Source organism: Pelodiscus sinensis, chromosome 3 (assembly GCF_049634645.1).
Source record: "Pelodiscus sinensis isolate JC-2024 chromosome 3, ASM4963464v1, whole genome shotgun sequence".
Taxonomy (NCBI): Eukaryota; Metazoa; Chordata; order Testudines; family Trionychidae; genus Pelodiscus; species Pelodiscus sinensis.
The window spans coordinates 160,176,280-160,198,957 of NC_134713.1; the positions used below are offsets into that span (position 1 = coordinate 160,176,280).

A 22,678-nucleotide genomic window follows, 5' to 3' on the forward strand; every position below is an offset into this window, starting at 1 on the left:
TTCAGTTATAAAGTCCTGATTCACTATCATTTCCCCATGTTTACAGTCATTTGGTTTATATTATTGCAGCTCTTCCCATTTTAGAGGAAGACTCAATATGCACAGTTCACATCTAGTTGGGCTCTGCTTCTGAATATTCCCAAAGTCTGAGGAAATAAGGGGTTTTCACATGTGATCCATGCACATCTCAAGAAAGAAGTTGCAGGAGACCTTCAACCACTGCTGTGCTAGCCCCTTTGGAGAAGGCATTAATATGGAATCTGATGTGTTAAAAGTGATATTTAAAGAGACAGAGAACAAATGCCAGCTTGCTGCTATGCTCCATCAGGTCCTTGATCCTTTAGTCTTCAAACAACACCTTCATTTCAGCTGGAGTTTTGCCTCTGTGAAGATTGTTGCATCGTTCCCCATAAAAATACATAATGGAACCTCTATGCTACAGCTGTAACCAAGTCAGGGATTCAGTTAGAATCCAGTTAAAATCTGTAATGCTAACTAAAGCAAAATGTATCCTTTAACAAGACTAAAGTTTTGAGCTGCCCAGAATTTTAGCCAGCTTACAGAAACACATTACATCTCATTGAGAATACAACTTTTAACTGTTATAACCAGGTCATGGCACATGCATACTGTAATCAGTTTCCCTGACATGGTTATAGCTGTAATATAGTTGGGGCCAACAATTAAATGCTTCTCCTTTTTAAAGCCCAATTACATTTAGACCTCAATGTAATTAACTTGTGACTAGGAAATTAGAATCAATTTAAATGAATCAATAGCCAACCCCAGATTTTGGGCTCAAACTCAAGCAAAACCTTGTGGCCCTTTTTCAACAAAAAGATATCTATTAATTTGTTTAATTAGGAAGCTGAAGTCCTGAGCTACTGTAAGAGAACCAAGGAAGGGCCTTAAATCTTCCATGCCTTACATTTCAGGGAACCTGAAGAGCATTCAGACATTAGGATGAAATTTCAACCTTTTTTGAGGTTCAACTGCCACTAAATTGTATCCTGAAATCAGTATTCCAACTAGCTTTTTTCATCAATACATGGAATAAATTTTATGATGTGCACCAAGGCATGTGCAGATGTGCACTCCCAATAGAAACACATGCTGTCAGCTTTGGATGGCTGTGGGTGCTCCGCTAATCAACTGGGTGACAGTTGAATTTCTCCTGGGTGGCTGCCCACGCACACAGCTTGTAGGAGAAACTGCCTGCAAAGCTAAATTTGACTGGCAAATATTTTTATAATGTTAAGCAAAATGATTGCTACCATCTGATTGCTTCTCAGGCCTGATCCAGTGATCCCTGAAGTCAATAGAAGTTTTCAGTGAACTTTAGGCCATTAATTTGTAAACCATGGTGACCACTCTTTTCTGCATGGGTGGTTTGATGAAGAGATAATCCTGAGGAGCCTGCATTAGTGAGGAATGGTCACTTTCCTGCCTTTATTCAAGCCTCTTGTCATTAAGTACCTGCTAAGTGCCTTAGCCATTCCTCAGCACCTTCATTGCATGCTGTTTGCCACTGGTTTTGAGAAAAGGAGAAATTGTAACCAAGTAAAGGAGATGAGTGGCTCAGCAGATTGGGCTGTTAAAGTGGAAGGTGATTTTGACAAATTTTGATTCACTATACTGCCACCTAGTGCGTGCTTTACGCCATTGCTGATACTGTGTAGTCTTTACAGGGGGTATTTATCAGAGGCATGCAAAACTCAGTACGTATTACTATTTTAGTTCTTAGGAATTTGCATCTAACTCAATTGATCCTCTGAAGTTCTTTTTTGAGTTCTGGGCTTGATTAAACCAATAACAGTGTGTGTGAGTGAAATCAAAGATTTGCACCTACTTTCTTTCTATGAGACTTTCTATGTGAAACAATAAGAAGGCCAAGCCTGGCATAATTGTAATGTGACCCCTGAACAGAGTAACTTTTGCATAGTTTCAAGCTGTGTCATGCAAGTGTTGTAGAACTCTGATGTTTATAATAGGTATAGCCACATCCTTTCTAGGAACAAGTGTGAAAATACATGAGGTCTTCAGCTGTGCTATGGGAGACATCCAAAGGATAGCAAAATGCTAGGGAGAATATGCTCCTCTTGAGTCTCCTAGTGTATGTGTTGATGATTTATAAAAGCATTTAGCCTATGTCTTCAGTATTTCTTCTTGCTTTTGTGAGCTGATATGTATTGTATTGCACATCAAAGTGATCACAGAAAGGGACACTTGTTTTATTGTGTGAACTTTCTAGACTAGAGGAAATAACCTTTTTCTAGAGATAATCCTAAAGCAAATTTCTAGATACAAAAACACCCCTGCTTGGAGAAGCTTGAATTCAGAATTTGACCTTGGTATTCAACATCACTATTTTTCCTGATATGAAAAGCAATTTTCACTAGAAATTTGAGTACAATTTAGCAATTTTCATATCATCGTGTCCTCCAATGACAAAGTGTCTGTGGGAGGGGGGAGAGAATTCTGATCACATGTCAAGAGCCTCTGTTCATTATTTCATAGCCAGGCTATGATTGCTTCTCTTTTTGATGCTGTACAAGTCATTACCTTTTTGATGCATAATAAGTTTGACAGTATACATTGCTGATGGAAGTTAGTGATTTATATTATCACACATGGGATTTGTAAGCCTCTAATTTATTGCATTAATCAGTGAGCACCACATCAGTTTACAATTGCATGTAAATCAATTTAATCTATCATAATAATTGTCAATTTAATTTTTAAGGTAAACTTGACATTAACTGTAATTTCCTTGCCATGACTTGCTGCAAAAGCAATAACTCAAAACTTATATAACAATACAAATACATAATCAGTGTCTTGCTCTTTACCATAGAAGCCTGGGGTACCATCAGTTGAATTATTGGTTTGTGAATATTTAGACATCTGAAATATTTGTGTAATTTGGAGAATGACGACATAGTGACACTGGTGCCTGGCACTTGCATACCAACTGATTTTTGGTGCAGTGATTGAGTCATTATATACATGGAAGATATTGGGAGGAAGGGTGCTTCTCACAAACAAAAGATGCAACACAACAAGAAAGACCCGAAGACTTAATCAAACAGATGCTGTGTTAGCATGTGGCAAGGATTCAGTGACAATGTCATACTGAACACTGATTGTTTGCATTTGCAGTCTTTACAAGATTACCTTTCATCTGAGAATCTCTCTCTCCGTTGTCAACAATAACGAAACCTCACAACCCCAATAAGCTGGTAATATCAGTTTACAAAGACATGAAGGCACAGACAGGCAAACTGATTTGCTCAAGATCAGAGACCAAGCGAGTGACTGAACTTGGGACTCCTGACTGTCAGATGCCCTAACTGGTAGTTATGCCTCTTGGGGACAATTCAAGAAGCAGACCTATTATAAGCTGGGAGATGTAAGCTGGGTGCTTAATTTGGTGAAATATCTAAGAGGTGATGGAGACTCACTGAAGCTGATTCTCTTTTACCGTCTCTCTTCTTCTCATGAATTCAATGCCTTAGGTTTACCAAAGAATGAAAATGGATGGCTTAAGGGACTGGCAGTGGGATATTGTCTTTTGCCTTCCTGTTTGCAGGATGCATCTCACTGATAGCAAAAAGGGTGGTGACTAACAGCCAAAGCTTATCTGTAGGGTGTTGAGGGCCTTCATCAAATAAGTTGATTGATTGAAATTGGATTTAAATATAACAGCTATCCCAGCTGGTGCTAAAAATGAATTGAATGGGCATGGGGAGTTGCTTTTGCCTTCATTGAAAGAAGAGCTGAGGAGTTCAGTGCAGAGAAAGCTTGCACTGTTGCTGCTTGTGTTGTAGTTATCTTGTACACAGGGGCCTTTTGTCAGCAGGACTGTAAATGCAGAGCTTTTTGCCCGCTCTACATTAACTGGTTTTATACAGGCCCATTAGAAGCTTGTCTTTTTTAGTGAATGTAATGACTGTTATCCAGGAAGAACTCATGGGCATTGATCTCAGTGGGCTTTGTGATGTGTTGATGCTTAGGGGACAGTGGCTGCCGTGATTTCATCCCTACTAGATGCAGGGTAGAAGCACTTCAGTCCTCTTTGAGACACCTCAGTGTCCAGCTGTTTAAAATTCTGTTGCTCACTAAAAAGGAACAGTAATTACACTGGGGTTAAAATAGGAGAGCTTAGATGAAATATAACCGAGGGCTTTTAATACAACTCCACATTCATAAGAATCATACTGCTGCTCATAAAGTAATCTCACAAAGTGGGATGGTGAGGGCAGAATCATTTCTTTGGTTAAGTACAAATTTCAAGGCAGTTGATTTTGTTGCCAATATTTCACTGAACTTTCTGAATGTGAAATCTCTATGAATTATAGATAAAATTCCAAGGCTTTGAGATATTGCAGGTGTGTGAATACTCCTCTTTAGACCTTCATTAGAACTAGTGAACTGAATACCCATCCTATTAAATTAACACCACAGGAGGGCTAGAAGTCAGGAATTTTAACTACTATCTTTGTAGAATATTTAATAGGTATCTGATGCTATTGGACACAGCATAAGTGAACTATGGAGGGGGAGGCACATAAGCAGCTTAAAAAAGGATGCGTTTATGCCAAGTACAATGTTATTTATGGGTTAGATTTTAAACCAGGAAAGATCTGTGTTCCCAAAGAAACTGATCTTACAAACAGCCCATGAGATTTTTTTTTCCCAATGAACCATAGCTCTGACTTGGTCTTGCACTAAATAAATAAGTGAACGAAAATGTAGAATCAAATGAATTAAAAAATCTTAAATGAGCCAAAATGTTCCATAGAATCTCTATGGATAGTATTTCCATGCTACAGTAAGAATATAGCAGTAGGTATATATTATTGACCACTTGATCAGGACAGTGATAGTGACTATGAAATGCTCAGGGAGATTAGAGAGACTATCAAAATAAAAAACTTAATAATAGTGGGGGATTTCAAATATCCCCTTATTGACTGGGTACGTGTCACCTCAGGACGGGATGCAGACATCAAATTTCTTGATACCTTGAATGACAGCTTCTTGGAGCAGCTGGTTTTAGAACCCATAAAGGGAGAGGCAATTCTTCATTTAGTCCTAAGTAGAGCGGAGAATCTGGTCTAAGAGGTAAATATAACTGGACCCCTTGGAAATACTGACAATAATGTAATAAAATTTAACATCCCTGTGGTGGGAAGAAAAACCTCAGCAGCCCAACACTGTGGCATTTAATTTCAGAAAGGGAAACTACACAAAAACGAAGAGGTAGGTTAACCAAAAATTACAAGGTACGGTGACAAAATTGAAATCTCTGCAAGCCTCATGGAAACTTTTCAAAGACACCATAATAGAGGCCCAACTTAAATGTATACTGCAAATTAAAAAACACAGTCAGAGAACCAAAAATGTGCCACTGTGGCTTGGCTTAACCAAGTAAAAGAATCAGTGAGAGATGAAAAGACATCTTTTAAAAAGTGGAAGTCAAATCCAAAGGAAAATAGAAAGGAGGATAAATATTGTCAAATTAAGTATAAAAATTAGGGCTATCAATCGATGTAAAAATTTAACCGCGATTAATTGCATGCGCCTCCCCCTTTGAAATACCATGGCGGTGTTTCAATGGGGCAGCATTGCATGGAACCCAGGATCAACTGGAGTCCCCAGCTGACCCCAGGCTCCATGAAGCACTGCCCCTCTGAAGCACTGCAGCGCTGCCCCTTTGAAGCACTGCAGTGGCGTTTCCTACAGGCAGGACATTAGGAGCCTGGGATCACCCGGGGACTTTAGCTGATCCTCGGCTTCTAATGCACTGCCCCTTCAAAGCACCAAAACAGCACTTCAAAGGGGCAGTGCAAGCGGAACCCCTTTGAGGTGCCACTCCAGCACTTCAAAGGGGCTTTGCAACTGTGGAGCCAGGGATCAGCTGGAGTCCCCGACTGATCCCAGGCTCCTAATGTGCTGCCCCTTTAAAGCGCCAAAATGGCACTTCAAAGGGGCAGTGCAGCATTAACGCCTGTGATTAACGCCTGTGTTAAAAAATGAATGCATTAATCCCGTCCTGCGTTAAACCCATCCTGCATTAATCCAAAACATTAACGCAGGTCAATTGACAGCCCTAACAAAAATATAATAAGAAAAGCCAAAAAGGAGTTTGAAGAACAGCTAGCCAAAATCTCAAAAAGTAATAGCAAAATGTTTAAGTCCATCAGAAGCAGAAAACCAGCTAAACAACCTTGGGGTCCCTGGATGATCAAGATGCTAAAGGAGCACTCAAAGATGAAAGTCATTGAGCCGAAACTGTATGAATTCTTTGCTTCAGTCTGCACGGCTGAGGATATTGGGCAGATTCCGAAACCTGAGCTATTCTTTTTAGGTGACAAATCTGAGGAATTGTCCCAGATTAAGGTGTCATTAGAGAAGATCTTGGAACAAATTGATAAACTTAATAGTAACAAGTCACCGGGACCAAATGGCATTCACCCAAGAGTTCTGAAAGTACTCAATTGCAAAATTGCAGAACTATTAACTGTAGTTTGTAACCTATCCTTTAAATCAGCTTCCATACCTAATGACTGGAAGATAGCTAACACCAATATTTAAAAAGGGCTCCACTGGTGATCCTGGCAATTACGGACTAGTAAGTCTTAATGTCAGTACTGGGCAAATTAGTTGAAACTATAGAAATAATAATAAAATTGTCAGACACACAGATGAACATAATTTGTTGGGGGAAAGTTAGCATGGTTTCTGTAAAGGGAAAACATGCCTTGCTAATCTGCTAGAGTTCTTTGAGGGGGTCAACAAACATGTGGGGAATCCAGTGGACATAGTGTACTTAGATTTCCAGAAAGCCTTTGACAAGTTCCCTCACCAAACGGCTCTACAGTAAAGTAAGTTGTCGTGGGATAAGAGGGAAGGTCATTTCATGGATTGATAACTGGTTAAAAGACAGGAAACAAAAGGTAGGAATAAATGGTAAGTCTTCAGCATGGAGAGAGGTAACTAGTGGGATCCCTCAAGGGTCTGGTCTGAGACCAATCCTATTCAACTTATAAATAAGTGATCTAGAGAAAGGTGTAAACCAGTGAGGTGGCAAAATTTGGAGATGATACCAAATTGCTCAGTATAGTTAAGACCAAAGCAGACTGAGAAGAGCTTCAAAAAGATCTCATCAAACTAAGTGACTGGGCAACAAAATGGCAAATGAAATTTAATGCTGATAAATGCAAAGAAATGCATATTGTTAAAAATAATTCCAACTATACATGCAATATGATGGGGACTAACTTAGCTACAACTACTCAAGAGAGAGATCCTGGAGTCATTGTGGATTGTTCTCTGAAAACATCTACTCAGTGTGCAGCAGCAGTCAAAAAAGCAAATAGAATGTTAGGAATCGTTTAAAAAGGGATAGCAAATAAGACCAAGAATATCTTATTGCCTTTGTATAAAACCATGGTATGCCCACATCTTGAATACTGCGTACAGATGTGGTCACCTCATCTCAAAAAAAGATATATTGGCATTGGAAAAGGTTCAGAAAAGGGCAATAAAAATGATTAGGGGTTTGGAATGAGTCCCAATGAAGCAAGATTAAAAAGACTTGTACTTTTCACGGGATATGATAGTGGTCTTTAAAATCATTACTGGTGTGGAAAAAGTGAATAAGGAAAAGTTATTTACTTATTCCCACAATATAGGAACTAGGGGTCACTAAATCCAATTAATAGGTATTGGGTTTAAAACAAATAAAAGGAAGATTTTATTCACTCAGTACACAATCAACCTGTGGAACTCCTTGCCAGAGAATATAGTGAAGACTAGGACTTTAACAGGATTCCAAAAAGAGCTAGATAGATTAATTGAGATTAGGTCCATCAATGGCTATTAGCCAGGATGGTTAGGAATGGTGTTTGTCTGGAAATGGGTGACAGGAGAGGGGTCATGTGAGGATTACCTGTTGTGTTCCCTCCCTCTGGGGCATCTAGTATTGGCCATTGTCAGCAGACAGAATACTGGGCTAGATGGACTTTTGGTCTGACCCAACATGGCTGTTATGTTCTTAATCCATTGAAAAGAATTATTAGATCACATCTGGTTCATTTCCTGCCCAAGGCAGAGTTGTTCCTTTACAGTATAGTCTTCCCTGCCTTTACTCAGTCTAATTCTAAGTGTTCCAAACAATGAAGTTTCCACCACTGCTCTGTCTGAAGGAGTATTTCTCGAAACTCAGCCTAAATATTCCCTCTCTTAGCTTCATCCTACTTCTCCTAGATACTCTTGGCTATCGGTACTTCAGATATCATAGGTAGATAGACCACTCTGCCTCTTTGACCCTTCAAATGTTTGCAAGTTTTATCTTGTGTCACTTAATGTTGTCTCTTAGCTAGTTTACACCTAATTACCTCTTGTATTCTTTTTTCCAGTCCTCAGCATAAAACTACCATTACACAGACCTGACTGCCACTTTGTTGGCCAACATCTTTGTGCTTTTCTGTAAACATTCCAGATCTGTGTGTCCTGCGGGGGTGTTCAATGTTTAATGCAGAGCACATGTGCAGGCAAGGGCCCTTATTCTTGACTTATGTTTGGTGTCTGGGGTCACCAAGCTTAAGAAGTTTTGCCTCTGGAATTGTATCATTCAGGCAAAGCAAGCCCCAATTGCAGAGTTAGGCACAGAATAATAAAATGTGCTCCCACAAGGGGTTGACTCTGGATTACAGTCACACGGGCAGTAGGTGGTGCATTCCACCAGAAGTGTAACTATTGAACGATAGTGTCCACCCATGGCATTGACATTCTCCAATGCAGAGAAGTTGGGGTATGTGCTACAGTGATTCCCTTTCTCACTGAGGGAGTTGAAAGGTGGGCAGCCTGCAACAACAGAAAAGGCATTCTTCCCGCAGCAAACCTACCATATGTGATTAAAGACATTCCTCTTCCCTAATAGCAAATGTGATTTCATGTCACTCATGGCTGAGTCTTACCCCATTTTGGAGAGAGGTGGAAATGGGGTCCATGAATGTGATTTATTGCACTTTCTAGATCTAGACATAGAGGAAGGAAACATCCTTTCTGCAGTTTTACCTAGTGCGCCACTCCTCAGTACTTACTGGTAACACTCCATTCCAGAGCCAGTTCCTTGCAAGCTAAGTATATACTCCACTCCTCTCTGTTGCTTAGAGCTGCATATGCTATAGCATCTGTGATTACATTCCTCCCCATTGTCTGACATAAGGTATGCCCTTTGTGCAGATCAACACACTACTGCTGAGAGCTAATGGAGCGGTGGTGCTTTTAATTATTTTAAAAGATTGCATTTTATAAGAAAAGAATGAATTTTGATGCTCCAGTAAACCTGGATGAAACTCACAAAACTCACTTGCATTAATGATCTGAGCAGGACCTGAACAAGATCTCTAGGCCATGGTCTACACTAGGGAGTTATTTTGAAATAACTCCTCTTATTTTGAAATAACAAGTGGAGCATCCACACTACCAAGCTCCTTATTTAAAATAACTCCTGCTTTCCAAGAGGAATAATTCTTATTTCAAAATAGCAGCAATGTGGATGATCCACTGCTGCTATTTCAAAAAAACTGCTTCCCAAGTCATTCAAAGTAATTACTTCCCAGTGCTTCCTGAAAGAGGAATGGAAATGAACCTGACCAAAAATGCAAATGAAGCACAGATTTACAAATCTCACGCTTCATTTGCATAATCGCATGAGAGAACTTTTTCAAAAAAGGGTTCCTCATTTTTTCAGGATTATGGGTTCTTTCGAAAAAGGTGGGAGGTTTTAAAGACCCCAGTCTAGACTGTGGTTTCTTTTTCAAAAAGACCTTTTTCGAAAAAGCGCGCTCACATGATTATGCAAATGAAGCGTGAGATTTGTAAATCTCCATTTCATTTACATTTTCGATCGGGCTCATTTACATTCCTCTTTTGGAAGAGGAATGTAGTTTAGATGTGCCCTAAGGGAGCCTGCCTCGGACTAATTTCAAAGCTTTCCTGTAGTGTGGACACACTATTTCAAAATAGCTATTTAAGGAATTATTTCAAAATAACTTACTTTGAAATAATTTCCTTGTGTAGACATGCACTCAGAGTCCAAGATAGTTGCAGTTACAGACTGCTCATTCAGAGACTTAATCATTCCAGTCATAAGTTGCCTGCATTATTCTTTTCTGAGGGGTTCACTTCATGGCGGATTTTTTTCCCCTTGATGGCTCTATTTTATTTTGAGTGCAATTCCATATCTTTGGTGACATTGAGAGAAAACCAGTGTTCAAGTCTGTCACTACTTTCTATAAATAAAGATTTTAGTTGGCCACTTCATGCTTCTGTAAGCATTAGCCCTATGCTGCAAGAAGCATTTATCTTCCAGTGAATTATTAACCACTCCAATTAGAGCTACCCGCATGCTAAATTAACAGCTGTGTAAAATGGATTGGAGACCTGCAGAGGTCTGATAGAATGGCAGGGGTTTTAATGAAAGTTGAACCAATCTTTTGGTGTTTCTATTTTGCAAAAGTATAACAGAAAAGCGTCTGCTTTGCCAACTTTGTTTAGGATATTCCTTTGTTGTTAAATATTATAGAGCTCTATGATTTGTTTCAGTTAGCACTGAGTTGACTAGTGGCATTCAAGCTGGTTAGTGTTAGCTATTTAGGTTCCAGTGGTGCAACAAAGAAGGAATCAGACAGCAATGTCCGTCTGAAAGGAGACAATATGTAGGAAGGTGACCTAGGCATTTGAATCTGAACATCGAAGTTCACAAATCCAGGTGGCTCAAAGGCTCTAGTTCATTCTTTTCCATAATGTCCATTATTGTCCTGTTATTCCTTAATGAAAAATCCGTTATTCCAAACTGTGTTATGGGGGGTCTTTCACTTTCCTCTAGAAGATCTAGCACTGGTCTCTGCTGTAGGCATGATATTGTAGTAGATGAAGCATTGGTCTGATTCAGTAAGCATTCAAATTCCTGTGTTATCACTCATTTTGGGGTCTACCCATCAATATAGGACATCTGAATGGACAGATTAAAATCTTGGCCCTCTTCTTAAAGGGGTCAAGAATTAACAGGACTAATGATGCCATGGAAATGATCATAGAAAGTGCTAGTTGTGATGCTCACACCATAATTCACCAAGAGCGTGAATGTGAGCATTAATTTCTCCACAGTTGTAAATTGTGTTCGTGACAGTAAGTGGTTACTAATATATGCTAGAGGGACACATTCCTTCCATTGTAGAACTTTGTGTTGCATTTGTTGTTGTTTGCTGTTGATTACTATTAATTCTCCAGTGTATTGTTTGAGTTGTTCAGTGGTGAAGCAAATGACAGAAGACAATGATATATTTTATGGGGAACCCAAAGAAAAATAATAAACCACTTGGTTTTTGTGCAAGATTAAGAGGGAACTACATACTGAGGTGGCTTACTGTACTCAATTGTTTGTTGGTTTTCTGAAGAAAAAATGAAGGTAAATTTAGCCCACTACCAATTTTCCTAATTGGGGGGGAAAAGAGGGGAAAGTGTAAAAGAGGGGTATTTGTCTATGCCAGTTCCTTATTTAAAAAACCTTATATGCAAAAAACCATCATCTAAAGAACTTAATGGTGCTCTAATTGTAGTGTCTTACTTCATTCTTCACAAACATTAACGATCTGATCTTCATGACACCCCTACGAGTTGAGGTGGCATTTTCCCCGTTTTACACTTCACTGAGACACATGGATTAAAGCCAATTGATCAAATTTTATATGCCCAGTTTTAGAAATCAAAGTTCTGAATTGTGAAAGCATTTTTGTAGCACTCTATGGCTATGTCTAGACTGCAGGCTTCTTTCGAAAGAGGCTCTTTCGAAAGCATCTTTCGAAAGAGCCTCTTTCGAAAGATCGCGTCTAGACTGCAGGCGGATCTTTCGAAAGAGAAATCCGCTTTTTCGAAAGAGAGCACCCAGCGAGTCTGGATGCTCTCTTTCGAAGACGGCCTATTTACATTGAAGAACGCCTTCTTTCGAAAGAGGAACTTTCGAAAGAAGGCGTTCTTCCTCGTAAATTGAGGTTTACTGCCATCGAAAGAAAAGCCGCGTTCTTTCGAAATAATTTCGAAAGAACGTGGCTTGAGTCTGGACGCAGGGGAAGTTTTTTCGGGAAAAGGTTACTTTTCCCGAAAAAAACCCTGAGTCTGGACACGGCCATATATATGTTCAAGGCCCAGCCCCCATCAATCTCAGCTGCAGCTGGGAGTGCTCAGCCATCCTGCAACTCAGCACCAGGTTCTTCACCAAGGAAAAGTTTGGCTTAAGTGCTTGCCCACAGGAAATGTTCGGCAGAGGCAGGGGATAGAATCAAATTCTTCAGGGTATTGATCAGTTACCTTCACCACAAAATTGCCCTTTCTCTTCCTGCAGTGGCCTGTCTCTTTAACTACACACCTTCCAACTCTGCAACAAAAAAGGTAGGAGTTCTGCAGACAACAGTTGCCTTGACTGCACAACCTTGCTCTGCCCTGACAGTAGCTCCAGCCTGTTCACTGAAGCAGGAGGGTCATGTGGAAAAAATATGTAATTTAAAACTGTGTCACAATGCATATGCTCAAAGGGGCTCATGGAAGATTGCACAGGCAACCTTAATTCTGGCATTTCCTAATGTTGAGAGCTTAACTTTGCATCCATAATTTTCTTTTAACCTGGTTTTGGATGGAGAATTTGTCCATTAGGAGGAGGAGGGGTTAGGATCTAATTTCCCAGTCTTTTTAAAAATTTAAAAATCTCATTAACAAAAATTTAATCATTGATCATCAACAGGATTAGGATTTTCATATTCATTGCAGTCCTCTATTTTAGCTAACAGAACAACTGGTAGCAGTAGGAGGCAATTATCTTCCGTGTGGACCTGCCACTAGTGGATCAAGGAGGCACGCTCTGTCATCCCCATCTTTCTCTTTTCCCATCCTACTCTGCCATTTGATTTGACGATGTTGTTTCATGTCTGTGCATGTGTGTGTGTGGTGGGGGTATCATTACTTATTTCCCTAATCCATTCTTTCCTCTTTTCTCTTTGCCACTTTCCTTTTCTTTAAAACATTGCCAGGTCACTCTTCTGTCTTTGTACTGAGGTCTCTCTTGCATTTTACCCTGAACATAACTTAAGTAGGTCTCCTGATCTATTCAGTTAGGGCTTCCCAGTTTTTGGAGCCTGCCATTGTAAATGTCTCCCAGCCACCAGAATTAACTGATTATTTAATTTTAAAGATTAGAATTGGAGGTCCAGAGTAATAAAATGACATATTCACAGTCACACTAGGTCTTTCTGCATAGTAGTTGAGAGGCCACTCTGAGTTCAGGTATAGATACACAATCTAGCTCTGCTTAAGCTAGTTTACTAAACTTAGCTGTGTTGGCTGCAGCAGCATGGGTGACTGGCTGCCAGAGTACAATTCTGCCCAGTCCTCTAGCTGTGTGCGCAGATGGCTAGTTCAAGCCAGAGTCATCATGGCCATTTTTAGTGGCTAGGTTGAGCAAAACTCATGCATATAGATCTATCCGTGCTGGGAATCATAGCACCCAGTTGCTTTGTAGACATCCCCATAGCGAGTCAGTGCCAGAACTGGATAAGGGAAGATTCCTGATACCCACTTCACTCTAAGCACTAGACAGTACACACTCTCACTGTGTTCAATGCCAGCATTACATCCCAATATGCTCTGTTTTTAAACACCTTTGATTCAGAGATCTCTGAACTGCCAAACAAAGAAGCAAATGAAATTAAAAAGCCAGTGATGAATTCTCCTAAGACACAAGGAGCATCAAGGAGGGCTTCACTGTTAATTACCAGATTATGGGCTTCAAAATCCAGAAATCTTTTTAAGTGGCATGCCTTGGCCGAGGAGAAGTAAATTAGAGTGCAGAGTTAGCCTGTTACAAATATTTTTGAAAACACATTAATTAAATATCATAGAAAGCGCTCTCTTATTTGGGAAGGGTGTAGGGAAAACTAATCAAGGGAAGCTTCAGTCATAGGCTTTTCCAGAAGCCACTTACGTGCAAGTAAAATTAAAAAATTTACCCAGCATACATTGATGCACAATGGGATTGGTTTATATAGAACTGTGCTCCTGCTTCTTAGAATGGAAGCAGTAACAAGTACTGGGTACATTCCTGCTCCCATTGAATCCAATGGTTATGTCCCTACTGCCTTAAATGGATAGGATGGGGCCCCCACTGAAGAGTAGTTTAGAAAGCATTTGCTCATCCATAAAAATTCAGCAGCATATTCCTTTACTTTGGGTTCTTGCTCTGTGCACTCATCCAGACTCTTCTGCATTTAATCCTTTCCCTGCCGCATGTCGATGTACTAGTCCAAAAAGCAGATGTGGGAACTGATGGTTCAAGTGTTTTGTGAGTACTACATCCATATACATATGACTCTGCTGCATTTGGATTACCCTGCAGCAGCATGGTACATCTGTAAATTCCAGGGCATCTTCATAAATGCCTATATACTTTTCAGCATCTCCCTTTTACTCGCACGAACAAGCTGGCAAGGGTGACTGAGCAGTGAATAATTGCAAGCTCCTGTTCCATGAGCAGGGCTCCCAAACCACTGTTTGTGTCTCCTTTCCTTGAAATGTGCCATTTTTTAATGTTGCTGTTTATATAATAATTTACCAAGCCAACCCTGGTACAGTTTAATGACTAGTGTAATTTATGGATACCAAGAGCAACACAAACATTGCTGTAAATATAAATGATGTCTCCCACAAATTTTACTTTCATGCCTATTTGATATCATGCATTTTTCTTCCCTGTCATCTTTTGTATATTAGTTGGGGTCTGTGCAAGAGTCAGCAATCCTTGTCTCTGAGGCTTTTCTGGGATGAGGTGACTGTGGCTGGAAAATTGAAAAGCCAAATTAATGTGGTTTTTTTATATCAAATAGACAGTCTAATTAAAAACTAGTTAACTCCTCTTAATATAAATAAACATGCCTGCATTTAAAGAAACAAAAACAAAAAGACCACTTAAGGTATAATTTTGGGCAAGGCTTTTTAGTACAGATTTTTCTAGCTACCTAAACTTCTCCTTTGTCCAATCACCCCCGTGTGTTTGTAGACACAGAATATGCAAACAGAAGAAGGGAATAATTTATGCAGTGACACCGAATTGAGCCTAATCACTCTCCCCGCTTGTGCTCTGGCCATGCTATTTGTGTTCTGTGACCTATGCTGCAAGCCCATGTACCGGTGCATAATGCAAATCTGATGTCAACAGAGATAAACAAGCAGATAATGTTAATGCTTCTGTACGTGCAGAGAGCCTTAGTATTTCATCTTACGTGTTAGGTAGCAACAGTACTTCATAACAATATTCTCGGGCATTGAGTCACCAAAGTCACTTCCTGCAACACCCTAGTTTTCCCTAAGAGATTGACATATTGACCTAGTCCAACTCTTGGCCTGTGAAATCTAATTGGATTTGGTTCAGACATGGGAAAGGTCTCTGTCCAATCTGTGATGGTAGGAACTTGCAAACTGTAGGTTCTGCAGAGGATAGCATGTTGCAGAAAGGCACATGTGCTGTAAAAATCTATAGAGTCTTCGCTGAGAGGCCTGCAGGGTTGTTCAGTTCCAGGCTTGTTTCCTGTTTGTCCTGTTTCCGTACAAACAGTTCTGGTCTGTACGGAAAGTCTTGACCCTGACAGACATACAAGTGCAGTGTGTACCTTGCATGCTGCAAGCCAGAATTGTTGTAAGGCAATCAAAAACTATGGACTGTCAATAACTCAGAACACCCTGTTTAGCAGCTGGAACCCTTTATTGAAAAGGTTTGGCACGTTTGTTTGTTTTCCCCTTTTGGATTTATTTGGACCATAAAATGAGCTTGACAAGAAATAGTGGTTGTTTTCCTATATGCTTCATTAATTTTTAGTTTTGGCAGGCAATATAAATAAAAGTATCAAGCGCACATCTAACTGAATCATCAGTGACTCTCAACTCCCCACAGTATCAAGAAACATGATGTAGCTTTGCTGCATAGCAAGCATGGATGAGTCAGGCAAAGAAAATGGGTCATTCTACCAATGGGCTTGTGCTCAGTCTCTGATTTTCCCCTTTATTATATACAATTGTGTAGGAGTTGTAATAGGGAACTTGCAACAATGGCCTGTTTTGGATGTGACATTCTTGAAAAGTATGCACATGATGTGTGGTACTACAGATTCCTGGTTGTAAATAGGAAGCAGACAGACAGAGAGCAGGTGCATTCTTGTATGAATCTATGAAAGTGGATAGATTTATGTATTTTAAGACCAGAAGGGAGCATTGTGATCATGCAGTTTGACCTCCTGCATAGTACTGGTCATAGGACTTCCTTGAATTGATTATTGCATCAGGCCCAGTAGCTATGGTTGAACAAAAATGTATTTGCTAGTAAAACATGCAGACTTGATCTAAGGCAGAGTCCAAGAGGTTAGGTGCCCAGAGGAATTAGGGCAGGGGTGGGCAAAAGGGCCTCTGTGGGCTGGATCTCGCCCGCCAAACTGGTAGATCCTGCCTGCAGAGGCCCTGCCGCTCCCCAGGCCTATCAGGGCTTGGGGGCGAAGGGAGTGTGCAAAGTTTCCTCCTCTCCTACTCTCATCCTGCAGGGAGGGGGCAGGGCGGGAGAAGACTTTGCATGCTTCCCTCACCCCCATGCTCTAATTGGCCAGGGGGGCAAAGGGGAGCGTTTGAAGTCTCCTCCCACTGTCAGGGCAGGGGCACCTAGAGGGAACTGACAGCTGTTCAGAATAGCTGGTGGTTCTCTCTGTGGGAAGGCAAAGACTTCACCCACTCCCCCACCCCCAGACCAATCAGGGTCTGTGGGCAGGGAAGCATGGAAGTGTCCTGGCCCCCACCTCTTCCGCCTGAAGCCCCCCAGTCAAAAATTATTGCCCACCTCTGATTTAGAGTAAGCAAAATTATGTTGCATAACTTAGTCACTCAGCTGTCAATGGCTGTGTCTAGACTACATGCCTCTGTCGTCAGAGGCACGTAGATTAGACACATAGGCAAAGTCAAATGAAGCCGCGATTTAAATGATCGCGGCTTCATTTAAATTTACATGGCTGCCGCGCTGAGCCGACAAACAGCTGATCAGCTGTTTGTCCGCTCAGCGCGCTAGTCTGGACGCTCCCCTGCCGACATCAAAGCCCTTTGTCGGCAGCCCTGTTATTCCTCGTGGGATGAGGTTTACCGGGGCTGCCGACAAAGGGCTTTGATGTCGGCAGGGGAGCGTCCAGACTAGCGCGCTGAGCGGACAAACAGCTGAACAGCTGTTTGTCGGCTCAGCGCAGCAGCTATGTAAATTTAAATGAAGCCGCAATCATTTCAATCGCGGCTTCATTTGACTTTGCCAAAACAACAAATCTATATGGCTCCGTCGACGGAGCCATGTAGTTTAGACGTACCCAATGAGATCCAAGGGGCCTCCAACAAGAGACTGTGCCCAGAGATGAGACACTCCAGCTTTCCCCCTCACCCCACCCCATCCCAGAAAGTCTCTCTCTTAAATCCACTCAAAAATTGACACAGCTGGGAGTCAGGGGAGCAGAATGGGCTGGGGTTGGGTTGTCCCACTTCCTCCTGCCAGTGAGTGTGGGGAGGGGCTGAACCCTGCTTTTGACACCAGACCCCCCTTTAGTTCCCTGGAGCCTGGGCCCCCCCAAAGTGTAGGGCCCATGGCAGTTGATGAATCAGGCTCTGTCTGCCAGCTTCTGGCCCCTTGCTCCTGCCCCCCCCATGGCATTTGGAGGGGCACGTGACCCTTTGTGTCACTCCCTGCTACCATGAGTATATACTGTGTCAGACCAGTGGTGCATCTAAACTAGTAACCTGTCTTCTGACAGTAAGCAATGATAGGTGCTTCAGCGGGAATGAACAGAACAGGGTAATTATGGAATGATTCATCCCCTATTGTCCAGTCTGAGTTTCTGGCAGTCAGAGGTTTAGCAATACCCAGAGCATGGGACTGCGTACCTGACCATCTTGCTTAATAGCCATTGATGGACTTATCCCACATGAGCTTAGCTAATTCTTTTTTTAACCCTCTTTCACTTTTGGTCTTCACAACATCCCTTGGCAATGAGTTCCACAGGTTAAACTGGGTGTTGTGTGAAGAAGTACTTACTTTTGTTTGTAAACCTGCTGTCTGTTAATTTCATTGGATGATGCCAGGTTCTTGTGTTATGTAATGGGTAGATAACACTTCCCTATTCTAAACCATTCATGAATTTATAGACCTCTATCCTATCAACCTTTTAGTCATGCCATTTCTATGCTGAGAAAGCCGAGTCTTTTTAATCCCTCCTCATTCTCTAATTATTTTTGTTGCCCTTCTCTGTACTTTTTTCCAATTCTAACATTTTTGAGATAGGACAACCTGAACTACATGCAGTATTTAAGGTGTGAACCTACTATGGATTTATATGGTGTCATTATGATATTTTCTGCTTATCTAGCCACTTCTTAATGGTTGCTAACATTCTGTTAGCTATTCTGATTGCAGCTGTGCATTTTAAAAGATGTTTTTAGAGAAATATCCACAATGACGCCGAGATCTTTCTTGAGTAGTAAAGGCTAATTTAGACCTTGTGATTTTACCTGTATAGTCAGGATTATTTTTTCTAGTGTGTGCTATTTTGCATTTATTAACAACAAATGTCATCTGCCATTTTCTTGTCTCATCATTCAGTTTTGCAAGATCCCTTTAACTCTTGAAAGTCAGCTTTGGACATAATTATCGTGAATAATTTTGTATAATCTGTAAACTTTTCCACTTTTTTTCAGATCATGTGACTATGTTGAACTGCACTGGTTTTGTTCTTTCAATGACTCTGCCGATCATTCGGCAGCCCTTCTGCTAATCTATTTTGTTAGTTTTTGTATCTGTTGCTAGTTATTGTTCAAATTCTCTTTTGGCCTACCTAATTATATTTTTACACTTAATTTTCTGGTATTTATGCTCCTTTTTCTTTTCCTCAGTGGGATTCCACTTCTTGCTTTTGACTTCTAATTTTTCAAAGATGCCTTTTGCCTCTTACTACCTCTTTTTAATCTACTTTAATCATGGTGACATTTTTGGTTCCTTTTGCTTTTTTTTTAATCAATTTGGAGTATACATTTAGTTTGAGCCTCACTTACTGTATATTAAAATGCAGCTTGCAGGCATTTCACTCTTGTGACCATTCTTTTGCATAAGATTATGTTTGTAGTACTTCAGACTGTCACAGTAAGAAGATAGCTAGTAAGAGACCTGATTTGATGTATGATCCTAGAGTGGTGCAGACAGTAAAGCAGCCATAGTCCTTCCTCTGCATAGATGGATCGGGAAACCTGCATTCTGCTTCTGACTCTACTGTTGATTCACTATATTGAACTGTCACGATGAAGTTATTCACTTCTCTTTGTCTCAATTTCCCCATCTGTAAAATATAAATAGTAATAAGTAATTTTGGGAAAGTTCTTTGAATTCCTTGTTAAAAAAAGTACTGGAGGAAGCATGGGTATGTTTTGAGCTACTGATATTTGAAGTTGAAAGTGGGTTCCATGTTTCACTATGCAGATCAAACACTGTAGAGTAGGGATATGTACAGGTAACCAATTAATCCGTTACCCAGTAATGATCATCCTTAAAGGGTGATGCTTCCTCGATAACCATTTACCAAGCCCCCACACTAGCCTAGCTGGTTTCAGCCCAACGCCGGGCAGACTGGTGCAAGCCGGAAGCGGCAGCTGGAGAGGGGAAGGGTGCCACTCCGGCCCTGCACAAGACTGCTCACTCCTTGCCTGCGCTGGATGGGAGCCAACAGCCCCCCACTTCAGCTGCCGTTTCCAGCCCTGTGCAAGGCCTCAGATGGAAGATGTGGGGCCAACGGCTGCTGGCTCTAAGTGCTGCCCAGACCCCACACACCCCGGAGCACACCATATAGCACCCCTGCCTCCCCAGGCAATCCTGAGAGCCTCATGGATCACACTGCACCATGCTCCAGTGGCAATTTAAAGGGCTTGCAGCTCCAGGTACCACTGGTGCTTTGAATCGCTGGCCCCAGAACAATTGCTTCCTTTGTTCCCCCTCTCTGCAGGCCTGGTGAAAGGCATTTGTCCAACCTGTTCTTAAGCCTCCACGATCCACAGCCTCTCTTGGAAGCCTGTTCCAGAATTTAAGTATCCTTATGATTAATATCTGACCTATCTGAATCCATCCTACAATAATTCTATCTAGACCATGTTTCCCTAAGTGGCTCATGAGAATGTTATGTGGGACTGTGTCAAAAGCTTTACTAAAATCAAGATATCAGATCTATCATTAGGCCAGTAAGGAAATTGGGTTTGTTCTTGACAAATCTGTGCTGGCTATTCCTTATAGCCCTATTATCCTGTACATGCTTACAAATATATTGTTTAACAATTTATTCCAGTGTTTTCCCACATACCAAAGCTAGGCTGATTGTTCTGTAATTCCCCAGGCCTTCTTTACTCCTGTTTTTAACAGGTGGTTTGTCATTTCCTAGTCCTCACCATGCTCCATGAGTTCTCAGAGATAATTGCCAGCAGTTCTGAGATCGTTTCAGCTAGTTCCTTAAGTACCCAAGTCATCAAGTTTTACTGACTTGAACACATTTAACTTACCTAAATATTCTTTAGCCTATTCTTCCCTATTTTGGCTTTTGTCCGTTCCTCTTTGTCATTAATATTGTGTTGTTTCTGGTAATCTTTTTAGTGAGGACTGAAGCACAGTAAGTCTTGGCCATATCAGCCTTCTTGATTCATCATCATTTATTAGTTCTCCTTTCCCACTAAGTAGAGGTTCTAAAGTTGCCTTCATTTTTCTCTTCCTCCTAATGTATTTAACAAATGTACTTTTATTGCCTATTATGTCCCTTGCTAGCTGTAACTCATTTTGTACCTTGGTCTTTCTCATTTCATCTCTAGATCTCAAAGCACTTTACAAAGGAGGTCAGTATCTCCTCATTTTACATATGGTAAAACTGAAACACAGAGATGGGAAATGACTTGCTTAAGGTCACAAAGCAAATTGGTGATAGAGCCAGGAGTGGAAACCTGGTCTTCTGACTCCTAAACTGGTGTACCCAGGTCTGTCCGTGCTATGTTCCTGCTTTGCAGCCATGAATGAAGTGAATCCAATAGACAGCAGGCTAAGTTCTGCTCTGGCCCACCTGAGTAAATCAGGATTATCTCCATGGAAGTTAGAGTTTAACTGCTGGTAAAGCTCTAGATTTACTAGTAATATTTGGGAAGTACTTCTCGCTTAAACGAGAGCAAAATATGACTCTTAGTCTGGCCTTCTCTCTGGGCCCTTCTGCTTACAAGGTGTTATAACTACTACGGGTACTTAGAGCAGGCTAGAAGATTGATATATGTTTCTTTAGAATAATTTGAAACACTTGTTGACCAGGATGTAGTGTATATGGTACCTAAAGTTTTAAACAAGGAATGTACATTAATATACAACCTCCAGTCCTAACATAATTGTCAGTTCTACTTTTATTGTGGCCAAGTTGCCCCATATATCAAAACATACGTTGTCTGGATGTTGGAAGAGGAATTATCATTAGGCTATAAAACCTTGCAGCTCAGCACTAGCTAAAAGCAATTACTGTCTAAAGACCACTTGGCTCTCATGAAATGAGCTGATGATTTTCACATCTCAGTAAATAGTGGTTTACATGCCAGTTGGTCCTCTCTGCTTTTCAGGGGAAGGAGAGCGAGAGGGAGGCAAGGACTGAACAGGACAACTGACACAAAGTTATCTTCTAACTCCTAGAGACATGATGCCTCCATGTCATAGGTATAGAACAGGGGTGGGCAATAATTTTTGATAGGGGGTCTTTCCAAAATTTTGGAAAGCGGTCAAGGGCTGCACTTCTCTATGGAGGGGGCTTGGGGTTTGGGACAGAGATTGGATGCAAAAGAGAGCTTGAGGTAGGGGATTAGGGTACAGGAGAGGGTGTGGGGTCTGACAGGGAGTTTGGGTGAAGTAAGGGGTTATGACCTGGGACAGGAGTTTGGGGTGTAGGATCTGAGAGGGCGTAGAGATTCAGGAGTGAATGTTGACTTGCGGGGAGGGGTGTAGCAGGGGCATAGGGGTTAGGAGGGAATTGTGACCTGGGGGTAGATGTGTGTACAGGGGATTTGGGTGGTGACCTAGGGCAGGGAGTTGGGAAGTGGAAGTGGCTGGGGTTCCAGAGGCAGGCTCTGGCAAAGAGTCACTTACCTTAGGTGGCTCCCAGCCAGCAGTCCAACAGGGTCCCCAAGATACGCTCCCTCCTGCAGCAGCCACAGGCTGCTCAAGGAGGTTCCTTCCATGTGTGGCTTAGGGCTGTTCAACTCTGAGGGGCAAGAGAGCTGCACACTTCCCTGCCCAGGCCAATCATCACAGCTGAGAGCAGGGCCTGGAGGTGGGGGAGCATGTGATCACTGTTGCCCTGCACAGGGTCACGCCGTACCTAGAGGGAACTGCTAGCCATTTTGAACAGTTGGAGCTTGGGGGTGGGAGAGCATGCGATGTGTCTCACTCCCCCTACTGGGGAGCCTCGCTGTTCAAAACTGCTGGTAGCTCCCTTCAGGTGCTGCACGCTCCTGCCAGAGGAAAGACAACAGCCATTTTGAACAGCCT

The 22,678-nt window shown here is 41.5% G+C and overlaps 1 protein-coding gene and 1 long non-coding RNA gene across 2 annotated transcripts in view; one reads left to right on the forward strand and one right to left on the reverse strand.

The window, feature by feature from the left end:
• ALK (ALK receptor tyrosine kinase) overlaps positions 1 to 22,678 on the forward strand; it is a 636,373-nt gene that overhangs the window by 440,249 nt on the left and 173,446 nt on the right. The window lies entirely within an intron of this gene.
• Positions 14,743 to 22,529, reverse strand: LOC112544567 (uncharacterized). Its single transcript, XR_003087902.2, has 3 exons — positions 22,277 to 22,529; positions 19,295 to 19,463; positions 14,743 to 14,897 (listed from the first exon to the last, which is right to left on the reverse strand). It is a non-coding gene; the product is annotated as an uncharacterized LOC112544567 (long non-coding RNA).